The sequence below is a fragment of the Bidens hawaiensis genome, unplaced genomic scaffold (genome assembly GCF_021521415.1).
Source record: "Bidens hawaiensis isolate Kalapana, Puna unplaced genomic scaffold, B.hawaiensis_p1.1 tig00011236_1, whole genome shotgun sequence".
Lineage (NCBI taxonomy): Eukaryota > Viridiplantae > Streptophyta > Magnoliopsida > Asterales > Asteraceae > Bidens > Bidens hawaiensis.
This window is the reverse complement of record NW_027491876.1, coordinates 117,179-132,382: the sequence shown is the minus strand read 5'-3', so window position 1 is coordinate 132,382 and position 15,204 is coordinate 117,179. Positions and strand designations below refer to the sequence as shown.

The following is a 15,204-nucleotide window of genomic DNA, read 5'->3' as shown; positions in this document are numbered from 1 at the left end:
ATTTCTTCAAATCTTCCGAGTCTTCTCTCCTTAACTTCAATCTTCCGATCTTCTCTCCTTCTCTTGTTTTCTCTTCCCAGGTTAAGCGATTATGTCTTCCAAAGTTAAGCGATTTTTAGATTTTTCCGGGTTTTCTCCTTCAAAGAAACAATATCAAGTTGTTGAACCTGTTGATTTTGATAGTCTGTTGATTTTGATAGTCAATCTCAAAGCGTTGATGTTTTTCCAGTTGTTGAACCTGTTAATTCTATGCTTGATCTTCCCGTTTCTGCTGATGTTGTTCCAGTTGTTAAACCTGTTAATTCTATACTTGATCTTTCTTTGTCTGTTGATGTTGTTACTGTTGTTCAACCTGTTAGTCATACATCTCAGCCGTCCCCTTATTCGGCTGCTTCTCATGTGTCTCATCTCAACCGTCCCTCGGGCACTGAAGACTTAACAATAGAAAATGATATTCCTCCTATTGTTAAAGATTTTGGTCTTTGCGTGTTGTGTGACGGTGACCAATCCAAGTTTGATGGGCGAGGAATGCTTGTTGTGGCAATGGGCTCGACTAAGTCCAGTTCGTTATAACCAATGGGGTGATTACAGTCCTGATGTATCACCCTAATTTTTTTACTTTCTTATGTTGTTTCTTTTACTTTAGTTTTCTATTTGGTATTTTTGGTTGTAATGTTGAACTCTTTTTTTAGTAATGTAATCTAGATGTTTTGTTGTTTTTATTTTATGATACTATATTCCCCTTTATGTTTGTCATACGTTCATTACAGTTGCATCTGTGTGTTAATTGAAAGAAATGGACTTGAAATTGTATGTTAATTGTATATTCATTGTTTGTTAAAATATTATTTTTTTACAGCAGTATATGTTCATTGTATGTTAACGTATGTTTTTGTTGAAAGTTAACATATGTTCATTATATGATAACATATGTTACAGTAGCATATGTACTTAACCACGTAAATTATTTTCTTAATTCAACATTAAACATTAAACATTAAACTACATAATTAAACAAACGTAAATTAAACATTCAACCTACACTAAGCTTACAATATAATTAAACATTAAACATCTTATTTTCTCCCCCAATTGTAGTAGTCCCATGACTCGTCAGAATCACTAACATAGTAAAAGGGGTCGGGTTCAGAGTCGTAATCATCTATTTCTGTTTTTGTAGGTGGAGGAGTGTGTATTGGTGGTTCGTATTCCGCCCCGGGGTCTGTTTCGTACCCTTCTGCCCAATCAGGTACTTGTTGTGTGGGTCGAAGAGTAGGAGCAGGAGGTGGAGGTGGAGTTGGAGGTTAGTCGTCTTCATGTTGGTTCCCATGTAGTTGTGGCTGATTGTTAATCCCACCATTCGGTTCGACTTGGACAATTTCAGTTTCTATTGGCTGGTTAGCTGGTTCAACCACATTGTTTGGAGGATTAAGTGCAAAACACCTTTTGTTTTCAATAACATCCTCTGGAGGTGTACTTGGGCTGGGATACATTTTTGTATATATTTTTTTGTTTGTGGTAGAGTAAAATGTATTACTTGAAATGTGAATGGGATGTTGATGTTAGTTTGGTAGATGACACCCCTTAGTTATTTTGTACAAACGCTTTGAGTGAAGTCCTCCTTTGTATCTCATTTATTATAATATATTTTATTGCTTTTGGAAGATCTTTTTTTATATTTGATTGTCCTTTGTTGTCTTTTCATAGTTCACTAGAATGTCATTTCATACTCCCCTCTATATTGTATTTACTTCTTTCTTTTGTAAACATAATTTGAAGACTCAACAACTCACCATTAACGCTATCCACCTTCCTTCACCATCTTATCTTTTATTGTGATGGATTTTCCAGCCGGCCACAGTGACGATATCACATTAACTACTCCAAGCTGACAAGTTTTTAGCATACCTTTTGATAAGTCTACTCCAAATACTTTCCTGAACCACTTAATTAGTCCCACCAGTCAAGGTAGAATTCATTAACTCATATTAATCTTATAAGTCTGTTTTTATTACTATAATCCATTTTTTTTATAAATGGTTTTTTTAATGGTGCAATTTGTTTTAATGCTTTTCATAACTTAAAATCCTTTATTTTTGAAGCATTATATATCTACTGTATTTAAATGTTTTTTTAGAGAATGTCTTTAACAACCAAACATCCTTAGGCCAAACAGATGTGGTATCTCCTTTTTCTATAGAACCAACAATTCTTCGAGAAGAGGATCCTTTTTATGTTTATTATTCTCCTAATGGTTCAAAGTTTTGGCGTCCAAAGGTTGATAACAATTTAAAACCTGTTGAAGGCACTTTTTTTAAATCTTGGGAAGATGTTGTTAGTATATATTATAAGTACGCTGAAGAATCTGGTTTTTCGGTCCGCATAGGACAGACTAAGAAATGGAAAGGTGTCGTTACACACAAGTATCTGAGGTGTAATAAGTACGGTACCCCTCAAAGCAAACATACCTTTGATTCATGTCTGAACCCTCAATGTATGTCAGGCAAAAGACATTTACCATAACTGATTGCAAGGCTCACGTAGGTGTTACATTTTTTCGTGAAACATTTAACTTTATTTTGTCTTAGTTTGTTGAAGATCACAATCATTGTCTTGTTGAAACTTTTAACCGTGACTTGACTAAAATATCTAGAAAGCTTTCATTCTCAACCAAAAAATTTATCCACCAGTTGAGTCTAAATAGAATTGGTCCTACTGTTGCTCATCGTTTACTTGTCTCAATAAAGGGTGGTCATCATCACGTTAGAGGTACACCTATTGATTTCAAGAACTTTTATAATGGAATGAGGATTTTCATAGGTGATAGGGATTCACAGTTAGTTATTGACCGTTTGAAAGATCGTTATGAGTGTTGCCTCGAATTCTTTTTTGATTTTACTGTTGAAAATGGAAAGTTAAGATCTATCTTTTGGGCTAATGAGATATCCAAGTTGAATTATAAAGCTTTTCGTCACGTTTTGGCTTTTGATGCCACATATCAGACTAACAGGTCAGTCCTTTGATTTCACGTTTTTTTTGTCACTTATCTTATGTATCTTTATCTTTAAAACATATGTTTTAAGTTTTCCAAAAATTTAACTTTTCTAGGTACAGAATGATATTTGTTCCCTTTACTGGTATAGATCACCACAAAAAATGTGTTACTTTTGGAGCTGCCTTGATATGTGGTGAGACTATCGACTCTTACAAATGGTTGCTTCAATCCTTTCTTAATTGTCATGGTCAACAACCCAAGCTAGTTTTAAGTGATCAGGATCCTTCTATGCGGCAAGCAATAGTTTAGGTAGTTTCTGAGTCACGTCATAGGCTTTACATGTGGCACATAATGAAGAAATTGTCGGCCAAGGTTATTATCTTAAATTTGAGAGTTGATTTTTTCGTTGATATCTGTGTTTTGTCTTTTTGATATGTTTTTCTTGTTGTTACATTAGGTATCTGGTGATGTTATTGAGAATACTAATGTGCGTTCGAGACTACATCGTTTGGTTTGGAACATGTTTATCACCCCTGACACGTTTTAGTCCAGATGGTATTATCTTATTCAGAAGTTTGGTTTGCAAGACAACGAGTGGTTGAATGATATGTTTGAGATCCGTGATCGTTGGGCTCCTGTTTATTTTCGAGATATCCCTTTTTGTTGTTTGATGAAGACTACATCTCGTTGTGAAAGCTCGAATGCAACATTTAAAGTCAACTAGCGCTAACACTCTTGTCCAATTCATGCTGTGTATGGAGTCTAGACTAGACAGTCAACGTTATTCACAACGAAATTGTGAGTACAAGACTTCATCTGCTTCATTTAAAAGTAGTACTAGTGAAGAGATAGAGAAACATGCATTTGAGTTGTACACTCAAACCATCTTTAATGAAGTTAAAAAGGAGACAATGAAAGGGAAGTATTGTTGTTATGTAACAAATACTGAAACCGTTGATGCTCATGTTTTATATTCCGTGACACACTTGGACAAAAGGAAGGACATTACCAACGTCTTTCTGGTACGTTACAGATCAAGTTTGGTCACTTTTACATAGTTTTTGTTGTTAACATATGTTAGACGTTAACCTGATAACGTATGTTATAAGTGAAGTCTACTTTAACATATGTTATAATCCTTCATATAATTCTTTTCCTACAGGTTAATTTTGATCCTGCTGACAACTCCGCCTCTTGTTCTTGTATGGGATTCACTCGTATTGGTTTTTTGTGCCGCCATGTGTTTTGTGTTTATAGAATTAAAAAAGTTGACAAGATCCCCCTTAAGTATATAAGTGATCGGTGGACACGGGATGTTCTACCTAGGAGTGTTTTCTCACTTTCAAACCGTTTTAGTGTTGATTCAAACCCTCAAAGTGTTTTACGTTTTGAGGTTTTGGAGATGGTAAGTCAGTGTGTTGACATGTTGAGGGTTGACTCTGAAGGTCTCAACTCTTTTGCTATGAAGATAAAAGAATTAAAATCTGTGTTCTTTGAAAAAAGTTTTAACAATGCGGATGTCGTAGATGACAACGAATCTGTTTTTGAAGAAATGGTTGGTAAGGTTAACGAAGGTGATGTTTTTATTGAGAATCCAGATGTTGTTCGGACAAAAGGATGTGGCAAGGTTCGTCGAGTGTCGGTCAGTCGGAGAAAATTGTCGAGAAGGCAGGTAAAGTCGCAAGGCTATGTCGTAGTTGTGGTGAGTATGTTCATCATGATTCTCGTAATTGCCCTTTAAATCCCAAGAACAAGAAGAAAATGTCTTTGGCAGAGCCAGAAGGCAGTGGCAATGTTTAGGTAGTTCATGGTGGGATTAATACTTATATTTCATCGGAAGGCATGTTAGGTTTTGATTGTTTTTTTGTTCTTACTTTTTAGCATGCCGTTTCTTAATTACTATCTATTATCATGTATGACATTGCAAGTTTGTTTAATGGTTACTTATTTTATTGTTTTTGTTGTTCTCAACTTACTTTTCTGTTACTTTTTCTTTGTTATTAAATTTATTTCTCTACCCTTTGGTAATAAACAACCATTTGACCTTAGGACTTACATTTACTCCCTACCACCATATTTATTAATCCCATCACATCTTCATCTAAGCGATCTAACCTTCTTCATATTTTCAATATATAAAGGAGATGGAGATATTAGAACTCTTGTTTTATACAACATCCCTTTTCCCAATTTTTATCATGTCCACACCTCGACGTACATTAGTTCCTCTTTCTAAGATTAAAATAGAGTCGTCTTCCAGAATGTATTTTAAACCTATGGTCAAAAGAGAGAACCTACCTTCTTCTATAATTTACTCAACTTTTGTTGCACCTAAAGTTGAAGAATTTAAGTACAAAACTCCGAAGGTTGAGAAGCCCAAAGTTGAGCCAAGTTGCATAAGAAATTCAAGTCGTTGCGGTCAACATCAAGATGATGAGTGGATGTTTTACTATGATTTTGACAATCCCCTCCCTAACATCACCACTCTGTTTCCATACCCGACTTCGTCTTTTGACTTCTGTCAATGTTGCAAACGTTTCTATTTTGTTCGTTAGTTTGTGACAACCTTAGTTTTAGATGGTCAAAATTATCTATCTTTATGTACTATGTGTTTGGTAATTTTAATTTTTTTAAAATCTGTTTAGGCTGTCCTTAATGGTTTTCCCAATGTATATGTACTATGTTGTTGTACTTTTGTTCAATCCCCTATGTTAAGATTATATATTGTGTTTTAAGGGTAGTACTACACGTGAATGAACTTACGGTTCTTGCTTTAGTTTACTATATTGGGAAATGTGTCAAGGTCCCATCATGTAAATCAATTAATTGACCTATCTACTTTTCCCTCCTACCATATTATCTTGCATTTATTTTCTTGTATTAATTTAACATTTTTATTCTCCCCCCCACTGAGTTTGAGTTGTTGTTAAATACCCATTCGAAAAGCACATTACAAAAAAAACATTCCACTCGTCTCCCATCAAAAAGCACATTCCAAAATTCTGACTCACCAATATGTATGTTTGCTACTGCCATTAGGTTGCCACCTTACGTACGTCTTGAACCGATTTGAATCCTGGTCACCGTTTTTATTTATGTCCTCATTTGGTATATTATGTTTTTTGTCTTCATAATTATGTAAAAACACTCTATTTTCTATTTTTTTATTTTTTGTTTTTTTAAACTGCAGGAGAACAAGTGTGGTTATTTTTTTCTGGCTAAATCAGCCTATGTGTGACCGCTCAAAGCAAATCATCCCTGGGTTGTTGAAATTAAAAAACAAGCTTGAAGATGATGTCAAAGTGTTGCGACGTCAAATACGGAAAATGGACATTCTTATTGTTGTATTAACTTTATTTTTGTTGTTTTTGTTTCTCTTATTTTTAGTTTAGTTTTACTTCCCTTTGTTAGAGCAATTATATAGTTTAGTTTATGAAAAGAGTCATTTTACTAGAATGACTATTCTGTCCCATCGTTAATTGATGTTATGTTACAGTAAAGTTTCCTGGCTAACGTGCATCGTACTTTAGTAGGCTAGGGACCCTAGTAGGTTATCTTTACTTGATATGTCTTTTCTTTACTAGATACTTTTGTATATTAGCGAGTTAAATGTGACCCTACAAGGAATACCAAATTGAAAATAATAGTATCTAACTTCCAAAAGTACAAGATAGTACAATATAAGTAATACTAAAACGTCTTTTCCTTTTTTTATTTGTAGTTTATTCTTGAATTATATTTTTTAGATATTTATTTTTTAAATGCAAGCTGTCCGCTTTTAGTATACATTAATCTTTATTTAAACTTTAATTAAAATATACTTTAATTTTACGTATTGTAAAAAGGTATCCCATAAGAAAAAAACCTTTATATGAATTTTATCTTTCTACAACTTTGGTTGAATTTCCAATCACTTTTAGATGAATTTTGTTTTGTTTCTCAACTCGAGCATCGCACGTTCGATAGAAAGATAACATATTTTAGGAAGCACTGTAAAACATATGTTATGAAACACTGTAAAACATATGTTACGTTGGATAACATAGGTTTTATTATATCTTAACACATATGTTATCATGGATAACACACAATACAATGGGTTATATATTATTGATGCTCGAGATGCCATCAATACTAAAACGTCTTTTCCTTTTTTATTTGTAGTTTATTCTTGAATTATATTTTTTAGATATTCATTTTTTAAATGCAAGCTGTCCGCTTTTAGTATACATTAATCTTTATTTAAACATTAATTAAAATACACTTTAATTTTATGTATTGTAAAAAGGCATCCCATAAGAAAAAACCTTTATATGAATTTTATCTTTCTACAACTTTGGTTGAATTTCCAATCACTTTTAGATGAATTTTGTTTTGTTTCTCAACTCAAGCATCACACGTTCGATAGAAAGATAACATATGTTAGGAAACACTGTAAAACATATGTTTCATTTGATAATATATGTTATGAAACACTGTAAAACATATGCTACGTTTCATAACATAGGTTTTATTATATCTTAACACATATGATATCATGGATAACACACAATACAATGGGTTACCCATAATTATATGAAAAGGCTTAACATATTTTATTGCTTTTTTCACAATCAAATAAAGACTTTCGGTAATGATGACACCTCTTTTTAGCATAACCTACGAGTCCATTTCTTCTTGATAAATAAACATACTAGAATTTTAACAACAACTAGGTTTCAAATATTTTAATGCTTTTTTCACAATCCAATTAAGGCTTTCGGTAATGATGACATCTCTTTTTGGCATAACCTACGAGTCCATTTCTTCTTGATAAATAAACATACTAGAATTTTAACAACACCATTTTTTGTGTAATCTAAATCGTTTAGTCAACCTACTATACCTTTTGGTTAATCCTCACGTGTTCAACTAACGCAAATCTTTTTCCCACGTTGGACTGCTTTTGTTTCATTTTCCCCGTGTTAAACCCACTATAGTGGGCTACTTAAGATATTATCTTTTGTATCTTTATACTTTTGTACTTTGTACTGTAGGCTACTTTAAATATTATCTTTCTTGGAATTCCCTATTGGGAGCCACCTAATATCTATTTCCAAAATCACTTTTTGTCCACAAATTAACATAAAAATTTAAGGTCCCACAATTAGTACATGCCACCATCATATTCTAAAACAAAAGTATAAGGGCCCACAACATACTTTTTGTCCACACCACAAAACAGAAGTCACATCCGTAACTTTTTTGCCCCAACCACTACCCCCACTTAAATCATGTTCAGACATCACAGTACCCTACCCCATACTTAATTAAAGTTTTACAAAACAAAAACTACAAGTTTAATCAAAAGCATACTGAATTCATGGGATCTTTTCACTTACCTCCTGCCTCCATCAAAACTTCTTTCTTTAGAGTGTTTAAGTTAGACAAAAGAATTTTTGATAATATTTTTTTCCTTAAACTTTTAAGCTGACTTTTTTTCTCCATGCCTAGTCTAGCAAACCCGGCTTCGAAGTTTCCCCCACCCCATGAAAGTCTCCATATGCCTCATCAACACCACTCCACCTTCTATCGTGTGGTTTGTGATTGCCCACTTCACCTGAATTCTTTCAACCTTACTCTCCTTTATCTCCTGACTTCCATGACTCTAAATATCTCACAAACATGTCATTCTGTAAATCCGTTAACAAACTAATAAACATATTTGCCATTTTTTGTTTCATTTTACTAAATTAATTATCATATTTACTTTCTAATTAAGCAGATTCTTACCAGTTTGTACGCGGTGTCTTTAAATTCGAACGCGTCATTGTCCCGTATTGTTGCCAACGGAAACATGTTAGGAAAGTGGTCAATTGTGAAAATTGACGGCTTCTTAAGATTAAACACCACCAGAAAATACTCGTCGTTTTCCATTGCTGGGAAAAAGACCAAGTCTATGTCTTTGAAACTACATATACTCAGGTCTGACCTCATTGAAATGTACACATTCTGGGCAAACTTTGCGTCTCTCACAATCTTGTCCCATTTCTCTGCCCCTATCAAACCCTCACCCTGTTTTCATATCATTATGTATTGTTTAGATTTATAATTTATTAACCAACATGTAATAAATACCTTTAAACAATTACTCACTTACCATCACCTCTGTGTTTAGGAAGTATTTTCTCGGTGTTTTTTGTGTTTCCAAAGTTATGTTCTCATTCAATACAGCCGACCACAAGTTCACCACATTCTTGTCTATCCTTTCCTCGTAGTTCAAACTCCTAATCACCTCCACATCCGCTTTTAGTCCTTGAGTCGTTGAGAATATTATTTTCCTACATGTTAATACGTTTTTTCAGTATTTATGTTTTTACAACTTATAAAGAACACAATTAAAAAACCCATTTTCTGTAATTCATTAACATTAGAGTTATTAAAACCGACACCACAATAACCCAATCATTATTTTGTAGTAACTTACCGATTTGTTTCTTCACTGTTTCCGTCTTCAACCATCACGTACTCCCATATTCTATTTTTCAAATTCGTTGTCTTTCTTTCAATATCCAATGGCCCATTCATTGTTGTCATTTTTTCAGCTTTCCCTCTAACTACCCCTGCGTTCAATTTCGTCTTCTTTCTTCTCCATTTCAGAAACAACTCCGCTTGGATCTATTCCCCTTTTCATTGGCTCAACTACATATAGCACACTCTGTCAACAATATATAACGTATGTTTTCCTAAAAAAATAACATATGAAAATGACTTTTGTAACGTTTTTTTATAACTGCTTTTTTAATACCTCTCCTTTTTTCATCTTTCACCGGTTGATGCGATGAGCTTCCTATGTCAACATTTGTCTTTGTTGTTGTGGCTACAACACATATATACAACACTAAAATTCCGATGTTTAATACTTTTCATTTTCCAGTTGACAGTAAAACGAAATTTGAAACATATGGACTTTGTCTTTAATACCTTTTGTTTCTTCCTGTGATACTTTATTCGGCGACGGTGTTTGGACATCCACAATTTTCTTTGTTTTTTTGGTGTGTCTACGACATTTGAAAAAAAAAGTTACTATCACAGTTTACAATTATTCATTACTACAATATATTTTTCAATACCTGTCTTGTCATCCTCTTTTTCTCTTTGAGCCGAATAATTTTCCGGATTATCAGTTTTGTCACTCTTTTTTGGTGTTGCTTCAAGACATAAAGAAGAAGTCAAATATGTTTGTAATATCGTTTTAATTTACACTTTTTACTAGGGGTGTGCACGGTTCGGTTCGGTTCGATTATTAGCATTAACCCAATCTAACCGATCGGTTATCGGTTCGGTTTGTTAATTTCGGTTAATAACCAGTTTCAAAATTGGGCTAAAATTTTGCTTAAAAATAGATGAAATGAGTGTTTAAATACATGAAATGAATGCATAACCACATTAAATGAATGTATAAATATATGAAATTGAGATATTAGTACATGAAATAGAGATATAAATACATGAAAATGATAATATTAAACTATTAATACATATAATACATGAAATAGAGGAGGAAAAGGCTTGAAAATATTAAAAAATAAAGAGTTCGGTTCAGTTCGGTTAATTCGGTTTTCGGTTATATCGGTTCAGTTTTGTCGGTTTTTGGTTCGGTTTCGGTTAACGATTCGGTTATTGCTCACCCCTACTTTTTACAAAATCACTAACTAACAAACAATTCTAATTTATTACCAATCTGTGAAACCCCTAGACTGAAAGACGGTGCATCGGTTCCAAAATCTTCATTTTCTGCAACATTCAAATACATAAAACTTGAAACTGTAAATGTAATCAACAGCTATGTATTTTTTGGGCTTACCTAATGTCTTTGGTTTACTGGCGGCTTCCCTTTTTGTTCTTCCTTCGTTACCCGGTTGTCGGTCTTCGGTTTCAACTTCTGGCAACCTAACATCATCATCCCTAGTACTCTCATCTCTTGTTGTTTTTTCATCCTGATTGACATCCAAATCTTCGACTTCCACGTTGTCCACATCATTTTTTCCACATGTCACAATTTTTTCATACATACACAACGTCAATTACTCCTACATATATGTATTGTGAAGTTACATTTTTTTTTGCTTTTAACATAAATGACAACTTACTTTCATCTTCCGATTTCTGAAAGCTATTCATGTCGTCTCTGTTTTCATCTTCATTCAAACCAATTTCTTTGTCTTCTTCATCAACCTCTACATCATCTTTGCTCTTTGTGTATTTCAATTCTACCACATCATCAATCTTCCCTCCCATCTCATCCTCTCCCATCTCATCCTCTTTGCTTTCCTTATCCTCTCCCTTTTTTTCTTCTGTAATAAATTGATTTGACAAAGACTATATATATCAGATCACTTATGTTATATGCTAACCTTTTTTTTCAATGTGTTTTTTTGTTTTCACAAACCTCCGCCGCTGACATTATCTTCTTCTTGGTCGTTGTCTAAGCTTACTTCTGTTGCGTCTCATGGATTTCCCTCTTCTTAGACATCTAATTCCTCCTCATAATACTCTTTTTAATTCAAATGTTTTAAAAAACAATATTAATATTGATTTGTAAGAGAATAAATTAATTTTTTATATCTTACCTTCACAATTTAGGTCATCCAAAACATTATTAATTAACTTACTAGTATCATCTTCGTCACCATTTGTTCCATGCACTACCTTTAATGTTAACGCACTTCTGTAACGGCTGCATAGTTTTTCAAATTCCTCCGACTCTATGTTCTTTTTTTCTAGCTTTCTTAACACTTTATCCATTTGTTTCTTTGAACTCTCAAACTCTTCAAGATATTCCTCTGCTTCATTCAACTTACTCTTTGTTACAAGGATATCAGAATACAAGTTAACATACTTTTTATTTTACAAATAACATATGTTATAAATTTGTATCTTCTCACCTGCAAAACTTCTTCTTCGTCACCTTTCTCCTCCTTGACCCATTTCCTTATTTTCTTTTTCTCCCAAACTCCGAATCCTCCTACTAAGCTTTCTTTTCTATCTCTTGATATAAGCAACTCCTTACTCCAAAACTTTATTGGGTTCATATTCTCATCTGAACAAACTTCTTTGAAGTCCATGCTTTCAACATATAAAATCTGTAAAAACAAAACTAACAAGTTACTAGCTTCTACCAGTTAATGTGTTTATACTTTCAAACATTATTAAATTAACTAACAAATTACCGTTAAAGTGTCAGTGGCCCGCAGAAGTATTTGCTTACATTACATCTTTCCTATCCAAGCTTACATGTTTTCAAGCATTCCAAAATGTAAGAACCCCAATCAATTTTCTTGAAATTTGTTTTGCTACTTATGTAGTTCAACACTTCCTCTCTACATCTTCCTTGGGTTTTGCAGTCCCCCATGATGCACAAGAACAACATTAAAATGTCAAGATGGAACATGAATGTATCTTTGTCCTCAGCTTCCCTTATTTTTGCCACAATTTCTGTTGGCAAAACATGTGGTCCACGATATCTCTCTCTCCATTCTGCCACACTGTTAGTATATTCTTCATGATATTTGAGATTCTCAATTTTCTCACCCTCACATGGTATTCCAAACAATCTCCTTATTGCCTTTTTGGTTACCTTAATACTACCTGACTCAACCTCAATTGTCATTTTTTCTGGATCGAACCTGTTCACAACGAAATGTGCTAACTTGGCCGGTATCCCGTCAACATTAAAGTGAAGCATTATCCCAAAACCCATTTTCTTTACTCCTTTCATTTGATTATTTCTTACTCTTTTATGCACATGCATAATTGAGACGGTGATGACCTTGTTCTTATTCCGTGCCACTTTTCCTTTTTCTCATCATCCGTCGTTTCTGCCCTATCTTTTTTACCCTCTCTTTTTAGTTTCCCCAAAAACTTTTGCCTTGACCACTGAATCTTGTCACCTATTTTTTAATTAAGTTTAGTTAACCTTAACAAACATGGTCTACACTTCACAAACTTTTTTTTGTATGATATCCAACAACATATACCCGTTTCCTCCCCGTCTGAGTATCCCCCCTGTGAAGTTGTTTCCTCATACCTGTTAGTATTAACAAGTTCATTAATTTATTTTCAAATTCTGACAAATGCTTACAAACTCTATGTTCAACTACACTTGCTACAAGTTACCTGTTTTTTTTTTCTTTACCACCTTGCGTTCCCTCTTTATGTCAATCCCCTGGCTGTCTGAATCTGTTGTTTAAATTAGCAACAAATTAGTATCAAATGTATTCAAACAAAATTTAATGAGCTTTAAATCAACTACAACAGATCTTTATATGTCTTTTCTGATCCCAAAACCTTTTTTTTTCTTACTGCTATTCTTTGTTAAACAAAAAATATCATCAATTTACATTGTAATTATCAAAAACATATGTTCTAACGTATGTTTTACTTCATAAATAACATATGTTCTAACTTTATTCTATCAAAACAACTTAATTTTCACCCTCATCAATTTACAATGTTATTATCAAAAACATTTATACTAGAGAAGATCTTTTATTTTTACCTGAAAGCCTATTTTTCTTCAACTTCCGTTTCCCACCACGCTCAGTATTGCTTCTTGGATGATTCATTTCTTCAGATCCCTGTTCTTCACTTCCTGGTAAATCTGCTCCAAACGAATACTCCATATTTTATTTACTTCACATATCACATAAAATAAAGGTTTACTCATAATGAAGTCCTTACTTATAACATATAACTTATACCTGATTCCAAATCTTGTTCCCGTTGTTTTTGTTTCTGCCCCTTCCAATTTTTTGGTGTAGTATCCTCTTCGTACTCACTTCCATCAGAATTTGTTCATGCAATAATACATTTGTATTCTATAAATTTTAAATGTCTATAATGATGAACAATTTTTGAATACCTGAATATTTATGCGTTCTTGTTTTCCTCTTCTCGTTTTCCTTTGTTTTTTAAAGCTCCCTTGCTTCTCAACTTAGCATCGCGCAAATTGTCTTCACTTTCTTCTGACTCTGTATTTAATAACAATCAACCCAATAGCTTTTTAGCATGAATATCATTTTTAATCTTATACATGCTACTTTTTACTTAAAAGTACCTGTTTCTTTTTGTTCATATTTTATTTTCTTCTGAGTCTTCTTCTTGTCAGTTGACTCTATAAAGATCGGATTTCTAATTGTGTTCCTAAACCGTTTTTTTTTCAGTTTCTGATTTAATACAACAAAACAAAGTTAAACTATGATTTACCTAAACTGTAAATAACCAAAAATAAATGTAACTTATTGTAACCTTAAATTTTTCATTTACCTTTTTGTTCCATCTCAGCCATGCCACATCCCCTCTTCTTTGAGCTTTTCACATATATTGGGCTACTTAATGTGTTTTCAAGTTCTTTTTTTGTTTTTTGGAGATGCTTCTACTCCTTCTGTCAATAACAAAGTACTTCTTCTTTGATGTGCTTTCTTTTATTTTCTACAACTAATCCAAAAAAATATTCAATACATACAATAAAATCAAAAGCTATTTCTTACATTAACTCTGTGAGGCCAGTTTATACTCGACCAAAAAAACCCTAATAATTCTTTACACATGTTATGTTGTTTTATTTTTCTGTTTAATCATTTTTTAAACTGGTTACACATTCACATTATGTAACTTATTTAAAATGTTCAAAATCCTCATACTTTTAAACATAAACCTCATACTATTAAAAATGTGTTTTCAAGTTAAAAACATTCACAGTCACATTATGTAAGTTACTTAATGTGTTTTCAAGTTAAAAATGTAACTTATTAAAAATGTTCAAACATAAACCTCATACTTTTAAACCTTAATAAAACCCATCTACGTTTTCTTTAACTTTAATATTCTTAAAAATGTTAAAACCCTAAAACTTAGATCGCTATATAAAGATGACCGGAAAAATGTTAAAAACCAGATGACCGGAAAATGTTAAAAACCAGATGACTCAACAGATGAACGAAAAATGTTAAAAACATAAACCTTAAGTTGTTATTAACATCTGGTTAACCAAGTGATACTTTTTGTAACTTCAGTTAAATATATAAAGAAACTAAACGTACAGATTATTTAGTCGACGTCTATGGAATAGCTGGATATCTCTCTGTCTTCAATCGATTTCGTACTGTTCACCTTTAGAAGAGGAAGGAGATGAAGCGGTGAAGATTACTTTGTGTTGGAATATGTGT

General features: G+C 32.9%; 1 pseudogene; it reads left to right on the top strand.

The window, feature by feature from the left end:
• Positions 1-249: 249 nt before the first annotated feature.
• LOC143537618 (protein FAR1-RELATED SEQUENCE 5-like) lies at positions 250-5,379 on the top strand (annotated as a pseudogene).
• The last annotated feature ends 9,825 nt before the right edge of the window (positions 5,380-15,204 follow it).